Source organism: Molossus molossus, unplaced genomic scaffold (genome assembly GCF_014108415.1).
Source record: "Molossus molossus isolate mMolMol1 unplaced genomic scaffold, mMolMol1.p scaffold_m16_p_8, whole genome shotgun sequence".
Classification (NCBI taxonomy): Eukaryota; Metazoa; Chordata; class Mammalia; order Chiroptera; family Molossidae; genus Molossus; species Molossus molossus.
The window spans coordinates 9909484-9922093 of record NW_023425402.1 but is presented as its reverse complement, the minus strand read 5'-3'; the positions used below and the strand labels follow the sequence as shown (position 1 = coordinate 9922093).

At 40.4% G+C, this 12610-nt stretch overlaps 1 protein-coding gene across 2 annotated transcripts in view; it reads left to right on the top strand.

Annotated features, from left to right (window-relative positions):
* Window positions 1-12610, top strand: part of BTBD9 (BTB domain containing 9) — a 446601-nt gene that overhangs the window by 93944 nt on the left and 340047 nt on the right. The gene's annotated exons all lie outside the window — the stretch shown is intronic.

The following is a 12610-nucleotide window of genomic DNA, read 5'->3' as shown; positions in this document are numbered from 1 at the left end:
ATGTTGTGATGACCCCCAACCATGAAATTATTTTTGTTGCTACTTCATAATTGTAATTTTGCTACTATTATGAATTGCAACGGGAAATATGTTTTTTCCGATGGTCTTAGGTGACCCCTATGAAAGGGTCATTCGACCCCCAAAGGGGTTGCGACCCACAGGTTGAGAACTGCTGGATTAGAGGACAGTATTTGTAGGCAGGGGAGTTGACTAGATTAAAAAGAGGTAGAATGTAGTAGAGCATGGGAGGAGAAGTGAGCTTAGGACTGAGTCTGAGGTGCTCCAGAATTTGATCAGGTAGAAGAGGAGACAAAAACAAAGTAAATGGGGAAGGAGCAGCCAGTAAGAGAAGGACAAGCAGGAAGTGTGGTTGCTGCAAGATCAAGTAGATGAAGAATGAGAAGTATGCATTGGCAGCACAGAGGGCACGGTTCACCTTGGAAGTAGCAGTTTTACTGACTGGTAGGGGTGGAAACTAGATTACAGTTGGTTAATACATTAAATGTGTTATTTATAATAAAATAAAAGATACAGCCCTGGCCGGTTTGGCTCAGCGGTTGGAGCGTTGGCCTGCGGACCAGAGAGTCCTGAGTTTGGTTCCCACTAGGGGAACATACCAAAAAAAAAAAATTCATATACCCACTGAGTCCTCAGCTGAGAGGAGATGGGGGAGAGAGGAGCTGGAGTAGAGTGGAGAAAGGGAGGACATAGCTGTTGCAGACAGAGGGAGAGTAAGCTAACTAGGGAAACTGTGGTATGCCAGGCAGGGTTCATTGTGCATGAGATTGGGAAGCAGGATCTGCCCTAGTGATCCCATTGGTATTTCTCTGATGAAATTCAGTTGCTCAGGTTAATGTTCAGAGAAGTAAGTGGTTGAGGGTTCTGGTGGGAGTTAGTCCAGTGCAGTAGAGGGTGGGAGGGGCAAGCAAGTATTTGCTAAGACCCAAAACAAAGTCTAGGGATGATGATAATAATTTTTCACATCCAGGTACTGTTTTCTATTTTCTGTTTTTGTTTTATGTTGATGCCATCTTAACTACCACTACCAGTTTTAAATGATTGTAAAGAACAGCTCTTTGCCTGGCTAGTGTAGCTCAGTGATTAAGCGTCGACCCATGCACTGGGAAGTCACCAGTTCGATACCCAGTCAGGGCACATGCCTAGGTTGTAGACCCGATCCCCTTGGGGGGGGGGGGGCATGCAGGAGGTGGCCGATCAATGTTCTCTCTCATTGATGTTTCTCTCTCTCTCCCTTCCTCTTTCTCTAAAATCAATAAAGGAAAAAACAAAATTGTTCCTGGGGCTTATCTGTAAACTTATGTGTGAGCCCAAATCTGGAAAGAGAGCAAACTAAGAAAAAGTAGTAGGTTTAATTGAAACAGAATATGGCCCAGGTGGTGCTCCTTGCCAATGCCCACGTTGTACTTAGAGGATGGTGCCTTGTTCACAAACTTTTCAATTGCTTGGTCAATTGAGAGATTACTTTGAAAACTGAGAGTGAACAGTACTCATTATTTGACTGTTATCCCATTGGTTGTTATTTATATTTATATCATTTTAGCAAAGATACAACCAATAGATATGACATCTTTCGAACAGACCTTAGGAATATGTTTTATTGCTGTCATAATATATTTTAAAATATACCCTGCAGAATCTGGGTCTGACAAACACTGAGTTACTTATTGATCTTAGGAGGTTTGGGGTTTGTGTAGGTTTTTTAAAAATAGAAATTGTTATCTTATTTTTAAAATGGCATTATCTATGGAGTGCTAGTAATAAGGATGAATGCCTGCTGAGTACTAGGTGCTTTTATATAAAAATTTTTTTCCGGTTCTTACAAGTCTTGGAGATTGGTTTGATTGTTCTCATTTTACACAACTTCAGAAAGATTAAGTACTTTGCTTAAGATCTCAAAACCAGAAAGGTCTAGGATTCTTAACACAAATATGGCTGGCTTCAAAGACAATTATAGTATACAGTGTCACTGAGAGAGAACCCTTTCACATAGTTAAATAACTTCTTTTATTTGTAAGGCATAGCAGATGTGTGCCTAGGTCTGGGACCTCACTGGTTTGGGGAAGCTTTTTTTAATCCTCACTTGATGATATTTTTCCATTTATCTTCAGATAGAGTGGGAGGGAGGGTAGGAGGGAGACAGAGAGGGAGGAAGGGAAACAGAGAGGGAGGGAGGGAGAAAGACAGAGAAACATCAATGTGAAAGAGACACATCGACTGGTTGCTTCCCGTATGACCCCGGCCAGGGCCGGGGATGAACCGCAACCGAGGTTGGAATCGAACCCTTGACTCTTTGGTCCGCAGGCTGACGCTCCAACTGCTGAGCCAAACTGGCCAAGGACATAGGGGAGCTTTTTTATAATACTGGCTTTATCAAGGGATTCTGACAAATTCCTCAAGTGATATCCTAACACCATGTTTTTATGGACAGGGTAAGCACTTCATCAGAGATTTTTGGAGACTTACATAGTGACATAATGCATGGAAGAAGGAAGAAAGTTATTGTTTATTAGCTAAGATACGATTTATAGCACAGGTAATGCACACAGTTCCCAGAATTTCATTTGGGTTTTCCTGAGAGCTATGCATTATTGTCCAAATATTGTATTTCACGAATGAAAGTGAGACTTAGCATAATGAACTTACAGTCACACAGCTAGACACAACATCTGGGATGGAAGCCCAGGTCTGTCTGACTCTAAAGGTCTTTTTAACATGTAGTGCTATCTTTTCCATCTCTGTTTATCATCTTGTGGCATTATCTTTGTTTTTTTGTGAGGCTTCAAAGATTTTAAAAAAATGTATTCTGGACTTCAGGATTCTGAAGTAATAGCTTTTACTGCAGGGTAATTAACACACACACACTTTATAGGACAAGGATAATATCCATATGCTACATATTTTTTAATCTTCTAAAAGCACTTAGTATCCTCAGTAGATCCAGATTCTGGCAGCTGTCAGATGTACATTTGGATACTTAAATAAGTCAAGATTTTAATTTTGCTGCCATGGTTAGTGAATGGTGCCAAATTAAAATAATTTCCATTATTAAAGAGTGAGATGCATACTAGGTGTCACTTTATTCTGTCTTTTTATACTGTGATGGTAGCACATGCAGACCGGCAATATCAAATGTAGAATGTTAGGTTGTGCTTTGCGGATGTGCATCTAGTCCCCTGAGAAATTTTTCTAGTTCCCAAAGACAGAATCATTTCTATGATGACCGTGGCCTTTTATTTATGGTCACCCTTGTTATCTGAATATTCATTGTCTATGCCTTGCAGTCCCAAAGCTTGTAGGGGGAAACAGAAATCATCATAATATAAAAATGTTCACTGATGAACTGTCCACGTGTAAAATTAGTTCCCACTCAAACATTCATCCCTGATGAATACCATCCCTGCCTATCCTGTTAGTTACAGTGTTTCACTGATGGTTGGGAAGATGTAAACTCATTGTATTCTATTGCAGAGTCAAATGACAGATTTTGCAAAAATATCGGAAATAAAAATTTAATGGGATCAAGAAAAGTGATGTTGAAGAACTGCCAGACTTCCACGCAAAGCCATTGGCGAAAGAAATTCTGGCAGTATTAGACCAAGAGTAAAGAAGAGAAAAATACGTGTTAGGCATTTCAAGAGAAAGCTGATAATTAAAAATTAAGGGAAATTTGGTGATGTCCAAGTATTTTTGGAAGAATCTCTGTCACTATGATTGTGCCGAGAAAGCTAGTCAGGAAATGTTAGCAATCCTATACCAAAAGGTATCTAACAATTATTTACCGCTACTGCTGCTACTATTATTTTAGTTGCATTTATTATTTAAATTTTGTTAAATAGTAGATAAAATGTATTTGATTTATAAATTTTTTAATTTAATGAAACCTTTTTCCCCCCACATTCACTATGAAATTTTGGCTATGTTAAGTGAATTGATTGTAAATGTCCTTTTTCAGATACCTGTTGTCCTGAAATAACGAGAATCTCCTGTGTTGGGTTATATGCTTGTCTTTATGTATCTGCATGTCGTTCCTCTCCAGTTCTGTCAGTAATGAGCAGCAGCAGTTAACACTGGTGTGGCGAGTTAGAGAATAGGGTGCCTTATCCTGAGTAAAATGGTCTTTTAACTGGTGAGGCAAAGAAACAGAACCTTGATGAGCCATAACCTCATAGAATAGCTAAGCTGCAGATTATATGTCTATGTTGGAGAAAGGACTTCAGGTCACTCGTTACATCAAAAGGCATTACATAAAGAAAGATTTCCATTTTGGGGTGATTGAGGGGAAGGCAGTAGTTTTGTTTTTGAAGTCACTATTTCCTCTCAGTATAGCATTGTTTATAGCTTTAATATTACTCAGACTCCTAGACGAATATATTTTGGAGCTTCCCTAATCCATTTGAAAAGAAAAAGGTGTTTGTAACTTTACCAGCCTTAATTTGGCCCACTGGTAGGCTTGGCAGGCTCAGCAGCAGCAGCAGGAGTGGAGTCTAATGTCCTCTGCTGGCTGCTCTCACTACAGCCACTATCTGGATGCCTGTTGTTTCTGGAGATGATGTTCCTTTTTTGATTGTTTTTTAAAGTCGTGGAGTCTGTGGAATACCCCGTGGTAGTGTCAGTTTCAGAGAATTCAGTATTTCTTAGATTTTTAAATATGTATAAAGAACAGCCCTGGCCGGTTTGGCTCAGCGGTTAGAGCGTCGGCCTGCAGTCCAGAGAGACCCAGGTTTGGTTTCCGCTAAGAGAGCATGCCTCGGTTGCAGTTTGTCCCTGGCCCTGGTTAGGTCGTGCGGGTGGCAGCCACTCAATGTGTCCCTTTCACGTCGATGTTTCTCTTTCTCTCCCTCCCACTCTTTTTGAACAAAAAATGGAAAAATGTCCTCGGGTGAGGATAAAAAAAAAAGAACATTTATTAGTTGAAAATGTAGTACATAGTTGTTTTTTGGTAACTTCCAACAACATGCAAGCCCTGCTCAAAGCAAAAGCAGAAGATTGTTTTTTGAGACCTGCAAAGTAATATATACCTTAAAGCCATTCTCCAAATGGAGCTCATTCATTATGACCCCAATTTACATTCATGCTGCCCTTGAACGTAGGCCAGAATATTTATCTGTGCAGTTTAAGTAGCAACACGTTAGTTAAGTGCTTGATTTAAAGTAGCTGGCATTTCCATCTATTTTTCTTTCATTGGAGAAGTTTTTCCCTTTGAGAGGGGTTGAATTAGTCATTGTGTGGTTTAGATAAGTTCCTTGATCTGGGGACAAAACATGGCAAGATTTGGCATTGTCTGTAGTACCTGTGTGAGGGACATGTCATGGATCTCTTAATAGTTGTGAGATTGCTTTTCACTGAAAAGTATGACGTGTGGCTGGTTCCTTCTCCTCCATTTTATGGCCAATCATGGAGTTCATATATCACACGAACTATAAATCTTAATTTATATTTGCTTCAGGATTTTACTCTTAAATTCACCTTATTAGAGCTGAAAAGGTTTAGTGCCATATGGTTTATTTTTATTAGTATGATTAAAAATATATTTTTATTAAAATATACCATCTGTTTGTTATAAAAAGAAAACAGGTAAATACAGTAATTTTCCTTTATCGATAGGGGATACATTCCAAGACCCCCCAGGTGGATGCCTGAAACTGTTTACAGTACCAAACCCAATATGTACCATGTTTTTTCCTACATATATACCTATGATAAAGTTTCTCAGTGGTTAGAGCCTCAGCCTGCGATCCAGAGAGACTCGGGTTTGGTTCCCGCTAGGGGCGCGTACCTCGGTTGCAGTTTGTCCCCGGCCCTGGTTGGTCGTGCAGGTGACAGCCACTCGATGTGTCCCTTTCATATCGATGTTTCTCTCTCTCTTCCTCTGTCTCCCTCCCACTCTAACTGAACAAAAAAATGGAAAAATGTCCTCGGGTGAGGATTAAAAACAAAATTATAATTTAGACACAGTAAGAGATTAACAACATTTACTAATAATAAAATAGAACAGTCATAACAATATACTGTGATAAAAGTTATGTGAGTGTGGTCTCCCTCTTTCAATCTTATAGTATTGCCCTCATCCTTCCTCTTGTAATGATGTGAGCTAATACAGTGTCTGCATGATGAGATGCAGGGAGGTGAGTGGTACAGGCACTGTAGGCTACCACTGACCTTCCAACCATGTCAGAGATGGATCATCTGCTTCGGGTGGTCCTGGATTATCGAGCCATGATGATGTTGACACTTGGATGTCAGCAGCAGATGATATCAATGTGAGGGATGCTCAGTAGTTGTTGTTTGTTTGTTTGTTTCTGAAACCTTTTGGAAGAACATTGGGAGTTGTTGTCTCTTTCCTTTTTAACTCATCCAAGTGTTGTTGCTTGTAATCCTTCAGTAATCATATGGGTGACTTTAATGGTGTGTCCCATCCAAAGATTGTATTCCATAAATTTTGTAAATTAAGAGTTACTTGAATGCAGTACCGTGGCAGTCATTCTGATAACCCAGATGGCTAATAAGTTACTAATGGGCGAGTATTGTATATAGCATGGATGCTGGACAAAGGGATGATTCACGTCCAGCTGGTTGGGGGGGGGTGGGACAGAGCCAGTCAGTGTAAGATTTTACCACGCTACTCAGAATGGCACACAATTTAAAACTTATGAATTATTTCTGGGATTTTCCATTTAATATTGTTGGGTTTGGGTGTTTTTTTTTTTAATTGGAAGGAATTTTAATAAAGAGGGTATTTATAAATATGTAGGGAGAGTTTAAGAAATTTAGTAAGGCCCTGGCAGGTTTGGCTCAGCAGTTAGAGTGTCGGCTCATGGACCAGACAGTCCCAGGTTCAGTTCCCACTAAGGGCACATACCTCGGTTGCAGTTTGTCCCCAGCCCCGGTTGGGGTCGTGTGGGTGGCACCCAGTCAATGTGTCTCTCTCACATCGATGTTTCTCTCTCTCTCTTCCTCCCTCTCTCCCTCCTGCTCTATCTGAAGATAAATGCAAAAATGTCCTCTGGTGACGATTAAAAAAAAATCCAATAAGGCAGAAATCTGGCCCTAGGCACAGAAAGACCCTTCACCAACAGGAGGACTAAAGTCAGCAGGAGTACAGCTGTCTAGAGAAGGCTGATAGGAGGTGTGGACTCTTGACCCACCTTCTAGTACCTCCTATTGGCCAAACAGAAGCCAAAGAGCAAGGGAGCCCATTGTTTCAGGCTCCATTTAATATTTTTGGATTGTGGTTGACCGCAGGTAACTGAAACTGGAAGCGAAATTGCAGATAACACAGGGATTACTGTACATTGATATATTCATTTTTATACCTCCATCCAATCAGCTAATACATATAAATCTCTTAGATTGGATTATTTAGAAAATCAGAAAAATTTTAAATGTATGTGTTGAAGCAGTAGCTCCTTCAGTTCAGATTTGAACCATCTTTTTGGCACATAGAGTAAAATTTCAGAAAATGTGTTGAAGTTCTCTAACTGTGGTAATTTATATTATGAAACTACAGAAATATATTATCAGGTTGGAATTACATTTAGCAGACTGAATAATTGAAAGTTTCTCATTCCTGGTCCAGTGCCTGGCCCAGAGTTGGCATTCAATGACTGTTTCTTGACTTAGCTAATTAATTACTTGATTAATTCTTCTGATAATTTAGTCTGATGACAAATTAAGGTTTAGAACAGTCATGTAACCTTTATTGTAATAATGTATTTTAATAATCCTTCAAGAACAGAACTTGGAAAAAGTTTTGATAATAAGTTTACAGTATTTAAAGGGTATGGTATAGTCTCAAAAACATAATTTATGTTTTCCTTACATTTACTATTTAAACTTTTGTTGAGTTTTGCTTTATTTGTTATTCTTTCCATTGAAGCTCATAGGTAGTATTTTTTTTGCCTAGATCTCTGTTTTTTGTTTTTGTTTTTTATCTTTATTGTTGAATGTATTACAGATGTTCCTCATTTTTCCCCCATTGACCCCCTCCTGCCCCCCTCCTGCCTTTTCCCATACTGTTGTCTGTGTCCATTGGTTATGCATATAAGTTCTTTGGTTTATATCTTCCCACCCCCCAACCCCCTTCTCTTTGAGGTTTGTCAGCCTAGCAACCAATTTGTTCTTCTTAATCCCTTCACCCTTTTCACCCATTCCCCCCACCCACCTCCCATCTGTCACCCAACAAAATGTTCTCTGTATCTGTGAGAATGTTCATTTTGTTTGTAGATTCCATTGTCGATAGATATGTATCCATTGCCATTTTGTTTGTTCATATATTTTATCTTTTCCTTCAAAAAGACCCTTCAACATTTCATATAACGGTTTGGTGGTGATGAACTCCTTTAACTTTTTCTTGTCTGGGAAACTCTTTATATGGCCATCAATTCTAAATGACAGCTTTGCAGGATAGAGTAATTTTGGTTGTAGGTTCTTGCTTTTCCTCACTTTGAATATTTCTTGCTACTCCCTTCTGGCCTGCAAAGTTTCTTTTGAGAAATCAGCTGACAGTCTTATGGGAAGTCCCTTGTAGGTAACTAACTGCTTTTCTCTTGCTGCTTTTAAGATCCTCTCTTTGTCTTGCACCTTTTGCATTTTGATGATGATGTGTCTTGGTGTGGGCCTCTTGGAGTTCATCTTGTTTGGGACTCTCTGTGCTTCCTGGACTTGTATATCTGTTTCTTTCTCCAAATTAGGGAATTTTTCTGCCATTATTGTTTCAAATAGGTTTTCAATATCTTGTTCTCTCTCTTCTCCTTCTGGCACCCCCAAGATGTGATATGGCATGCTTGAAGTTGTCTTAGAGGCTCCTTACACTGTCTTCATTTTTTTGGATTTTTTTTTTCTTTTTGCTGCTCTGATTGGGTGTTTTTTGCTTCCTTATATTCCAAATCGATGGTTTGCTTCTTGACTTTACCTACTCTACTATTGAATCAGTGTAAATTACTCCTTATTTAAGTTAGTGCCTCCTTCATTTCTGACTGGTCTTTTTTATGCTCTTGAGGCCCTCACTGAGTTTGTTGAGGCCCTCCCTAAGTTCACTGAGCATCCTTATAAGCAATATTTTGAACTCAGCATCTCTTAGGTTGCTTATCTCCATTTCACTTAATTCTTTTCCTGGGGTTTTGTTCTGTTCTTTCATTTGGGACCTGTTTCTTTGTTTCCTCATTTTGGCTGCCTCCCTGTGTTTATTTCTGCGTGTTACTTAAAGAGAGGTATGGGGCTCGCTGAGACCAGATGCTGCTTGTTTGAAAGAATTTAGGAAAACCTGAAGCAGGATCCAAGACAGGCCAATCCCATGGTTAAGCAACTGGCAGCAGCTTGGATGGGCCTGAAAGTTGGGTGGGGTGGGGCCTCAGGGAATCACCAGGGTGGGGCAACCAGTGTGAGCCAGGTTGCTGGAGTCCCAGATGTGGCAGCTTGTGTGCCGCCCCAGGGAAGGGCTCACCAAAGGAACAAAGGCCTCTGACAGCGCGTTTGTCCCGGAGAAAGCCCCCTCTCCAGCCCTCACTCCAGTATCAAACAGCTCAGTTCTTCCCTGTATGTCTCTGGTGTCCCTCGAGCTGCCTCCCCTCCAAGCTTAGAGAGAGTGAGTCCAATAAGTTCATGTGCGGGCCCTTTAAGAGGAGCTGCCTGGGGCTCCAGCTGCATCAGCTTCCCTGAGCTTCAGTTCCCCCTGGTTTTTCCAGCCAGAAGTTATGGGGACTTCTCTTCCTGGCACTGGAACCCTGAGCAGGGTGCCTGTTGTGGGACGGGGACTCCTCAGTCCTCAGGAAGGACCTTCACAGTCGAGGTGTCCTCCTGATTTTTATCCACCACACGTGGGTATGGGACCAGCCCTTCCGCCTCCGCCCCTGCCCCTCCTACCAGCCAGTCTCCATGTGGCTGCTGCTTTAATTCTGTAGTTGTAGGACTTCCGTTTAGCTTGATTTCAGGCGGTTTTGAATGATGATTGTTCTGTAGTTTAGTTGTAACTTTGATGTGGTTGTGGGAGGACGCGATACCATTTACCTACCCGTCATCTTGACCAGAAGTCAGAGCTCTGTTTTTTTAATGAGCCTTCAAGAGTCCATTTTATGCATGTATCACACACAGGTTACTTGAAGCCTTCTAGTCCATGCAGTCTAGGTAAGAGTGTCTCAAACCCCCAATGTCATGGTCTGGGGAAGTCTACAACTTCTCCAAAGATATCTGAGAAATCCCAGGACGGACTGACTTTTTTTTTTTTAATCCTCGCCCAAGGATATTTTTCTAGTTATCTTCAGATAAAGTGGGAGGAAGGAAGAGAGAGAGAGAGAGAAACATCAATGTGAGAGAGACATCACAACCCTGACCAGGGCCTGGGATCAATCACAACCAAAGTATATGGCCTTGACCAAATTGAACCCAAGACTCATTGGTCCGTGGGTTGATGCTCCAACTGCTGAGCCACACCGGCCAGGGCATGACTGACTTCTTTACAGCTCCCCTGACTCTGACCTTTTTTATCTTTATGTGCTAAATTTGTGCTGCATCATGGTATCCAAGATGTGAAACTCAATGCAGCTTCTAGTTCCCCCAGAAGACTCCTCTCCAATAGAGGCATTAATGGCTGATGTAGACGTTTCTGAGGCTTTCACTGGGAAGGGGAAGGAAAGGATTAGCATTCATTCCATTATTAATACCTTTAAAACTCCATGTTAGACATTATTTTTTATTTATTCAGTGAAACATATTTAATGAGTCTGTCATTGTTCTGGGCACTGGATAGTCAAGGATGAGCAAAAAGTAGACAAGTCCCTCTTTTCATAGAGCTTATAGATCAGTGGGGGAGCCAGGTAATCAAGCAGACACACAGATTGATATAAAACTCTAACTGTGATAAGTGCTGTGAAAAAGAGGTACATGGTACTTGAGAACATTTAGTGGAGAGTTTTGACCTTATTGGGGATGGGGGTGGGTGAAGATTAAAAGGAACTATCTGGCCAAGGGAAGGTATGGGGGTGGAGGAGTAAGAGGTGAGAGGAAAAAACAAGTTTCTAGAATGTCTTCCTCAATGCTGCCATCTTAATTTTTTTTCTTGGACCCTTTCATTTCTCAGTGCCCAGTCCTGTTGGCTCTCTTCTCCTCCAGGATTTCCCCTTAGAGCTTCCAAGTTCTAAATTTTATTGATTTTTTTTTAGAGAGAGGAAGGAGAGACAGAAAAACATGGGAGAGTGGAACATCGATCAACTGCTTCCTGCACACCCCTACCAGGAATTAAGCCCAAAATCTGAGTATATGCCCTGACTGGGAATCAAACCAGCAACCTTTTGGTGTATGAGTCAACATTCAGCCAACTGAGCTACCCTGGCCAGGGCCATTCATTTATTTTTTCATTCATTTATTCAACAAGTATTTACTGGGCACTTGTTCTCTGCAGTTTGCCTCCTAGGAGCTGTGAATATAATCCTTAAGGATTTTATAGTGCAGTTGTGGGAACATTCAGTTAAAACTCCTTACAAGACAGTTGGGCTCATGAAAAGCAAAAATTTCTTTGTGACATATGAGGTAGTTACATATGTATATTACAGATGCATCAGAATGAAACACACCAAAAAAAGTGTTACTTTCAATCTAAAATAAAATTAAAAAATTTGATAGTTGCATATGGCTTATTTTCCATACCATTAAATAACCAAATTAAGTACTATAAAATATTTTTTAAATTTATATTAAATTATTTTAAGGCAGACCTGCCAATTGTTGCCATTGTAATTGTTGTTTCATCATTTCTGTTCAATTGAATTCTAAAGGCAGTAACATTTATATGGGTGATTTTGTCATAATTGGAAGTTTTTTTTTGTTTTTTTTTACATTCCTGTTTTCTTTGGTCTATATGCTAGTAAATTCTAATTTTGTTTGGTATTATATATTTTTAAAGACAGGTAGGCTGTGTTAAAATAATTAACTTTCTGTAATCAAAAGATATACTTCCTTGATAAGACTAATGAACTTTTCCAGAGGAAGCATTAGGTCTGACTGGTGGGGAGGACCTTCACAGCCGAGGTGTCCTCCTGATTTGTTTGCTCGTTAGCAAACAAATTGACCCTAAGAAGACTAAACTGGTAAACAATATATTTTGTTGAATGGTTTCCGTGTGCCCAGTATTAAGAACAGTCTAGAATCTACTAGATCCAGAATGCCTCTTCACAAGCACTTAGTAATCAGTCTTAGACCTTTTAAGTTCTATCATTTAGCTAGATTACTAATGGGAAGTCTTGCCATTATCTCTACTTTTTCAAAAGTGGAAGGGTTATTATATCTTTGTTCTTATGCTAGAGACTAGAGTCTTTTTTAAAAAGACTTTTTGGCTCTGACCGGTTTGGCTCAGTGGTTAGAGTGTTGGCCTGCGATCCAGAGAGACCCAGGTTCAATTCCTGCTAAGGGCGCGTACTTCGGTTGCGGTTTGTCCTGGTTGGGTCATGTGGGTGGCAGTTTGTCCCCAGCCTGGTTGGGTCAGGTGGCGGCCACTCGATGTCTTCTAGAGAGGCCATGTGTCCCACCCTTCAACGAATATTAGAAACTGAGGTGTAAGGTGTGTCCACCTTTGTTTTCTCTAACACTCAAAATGTCA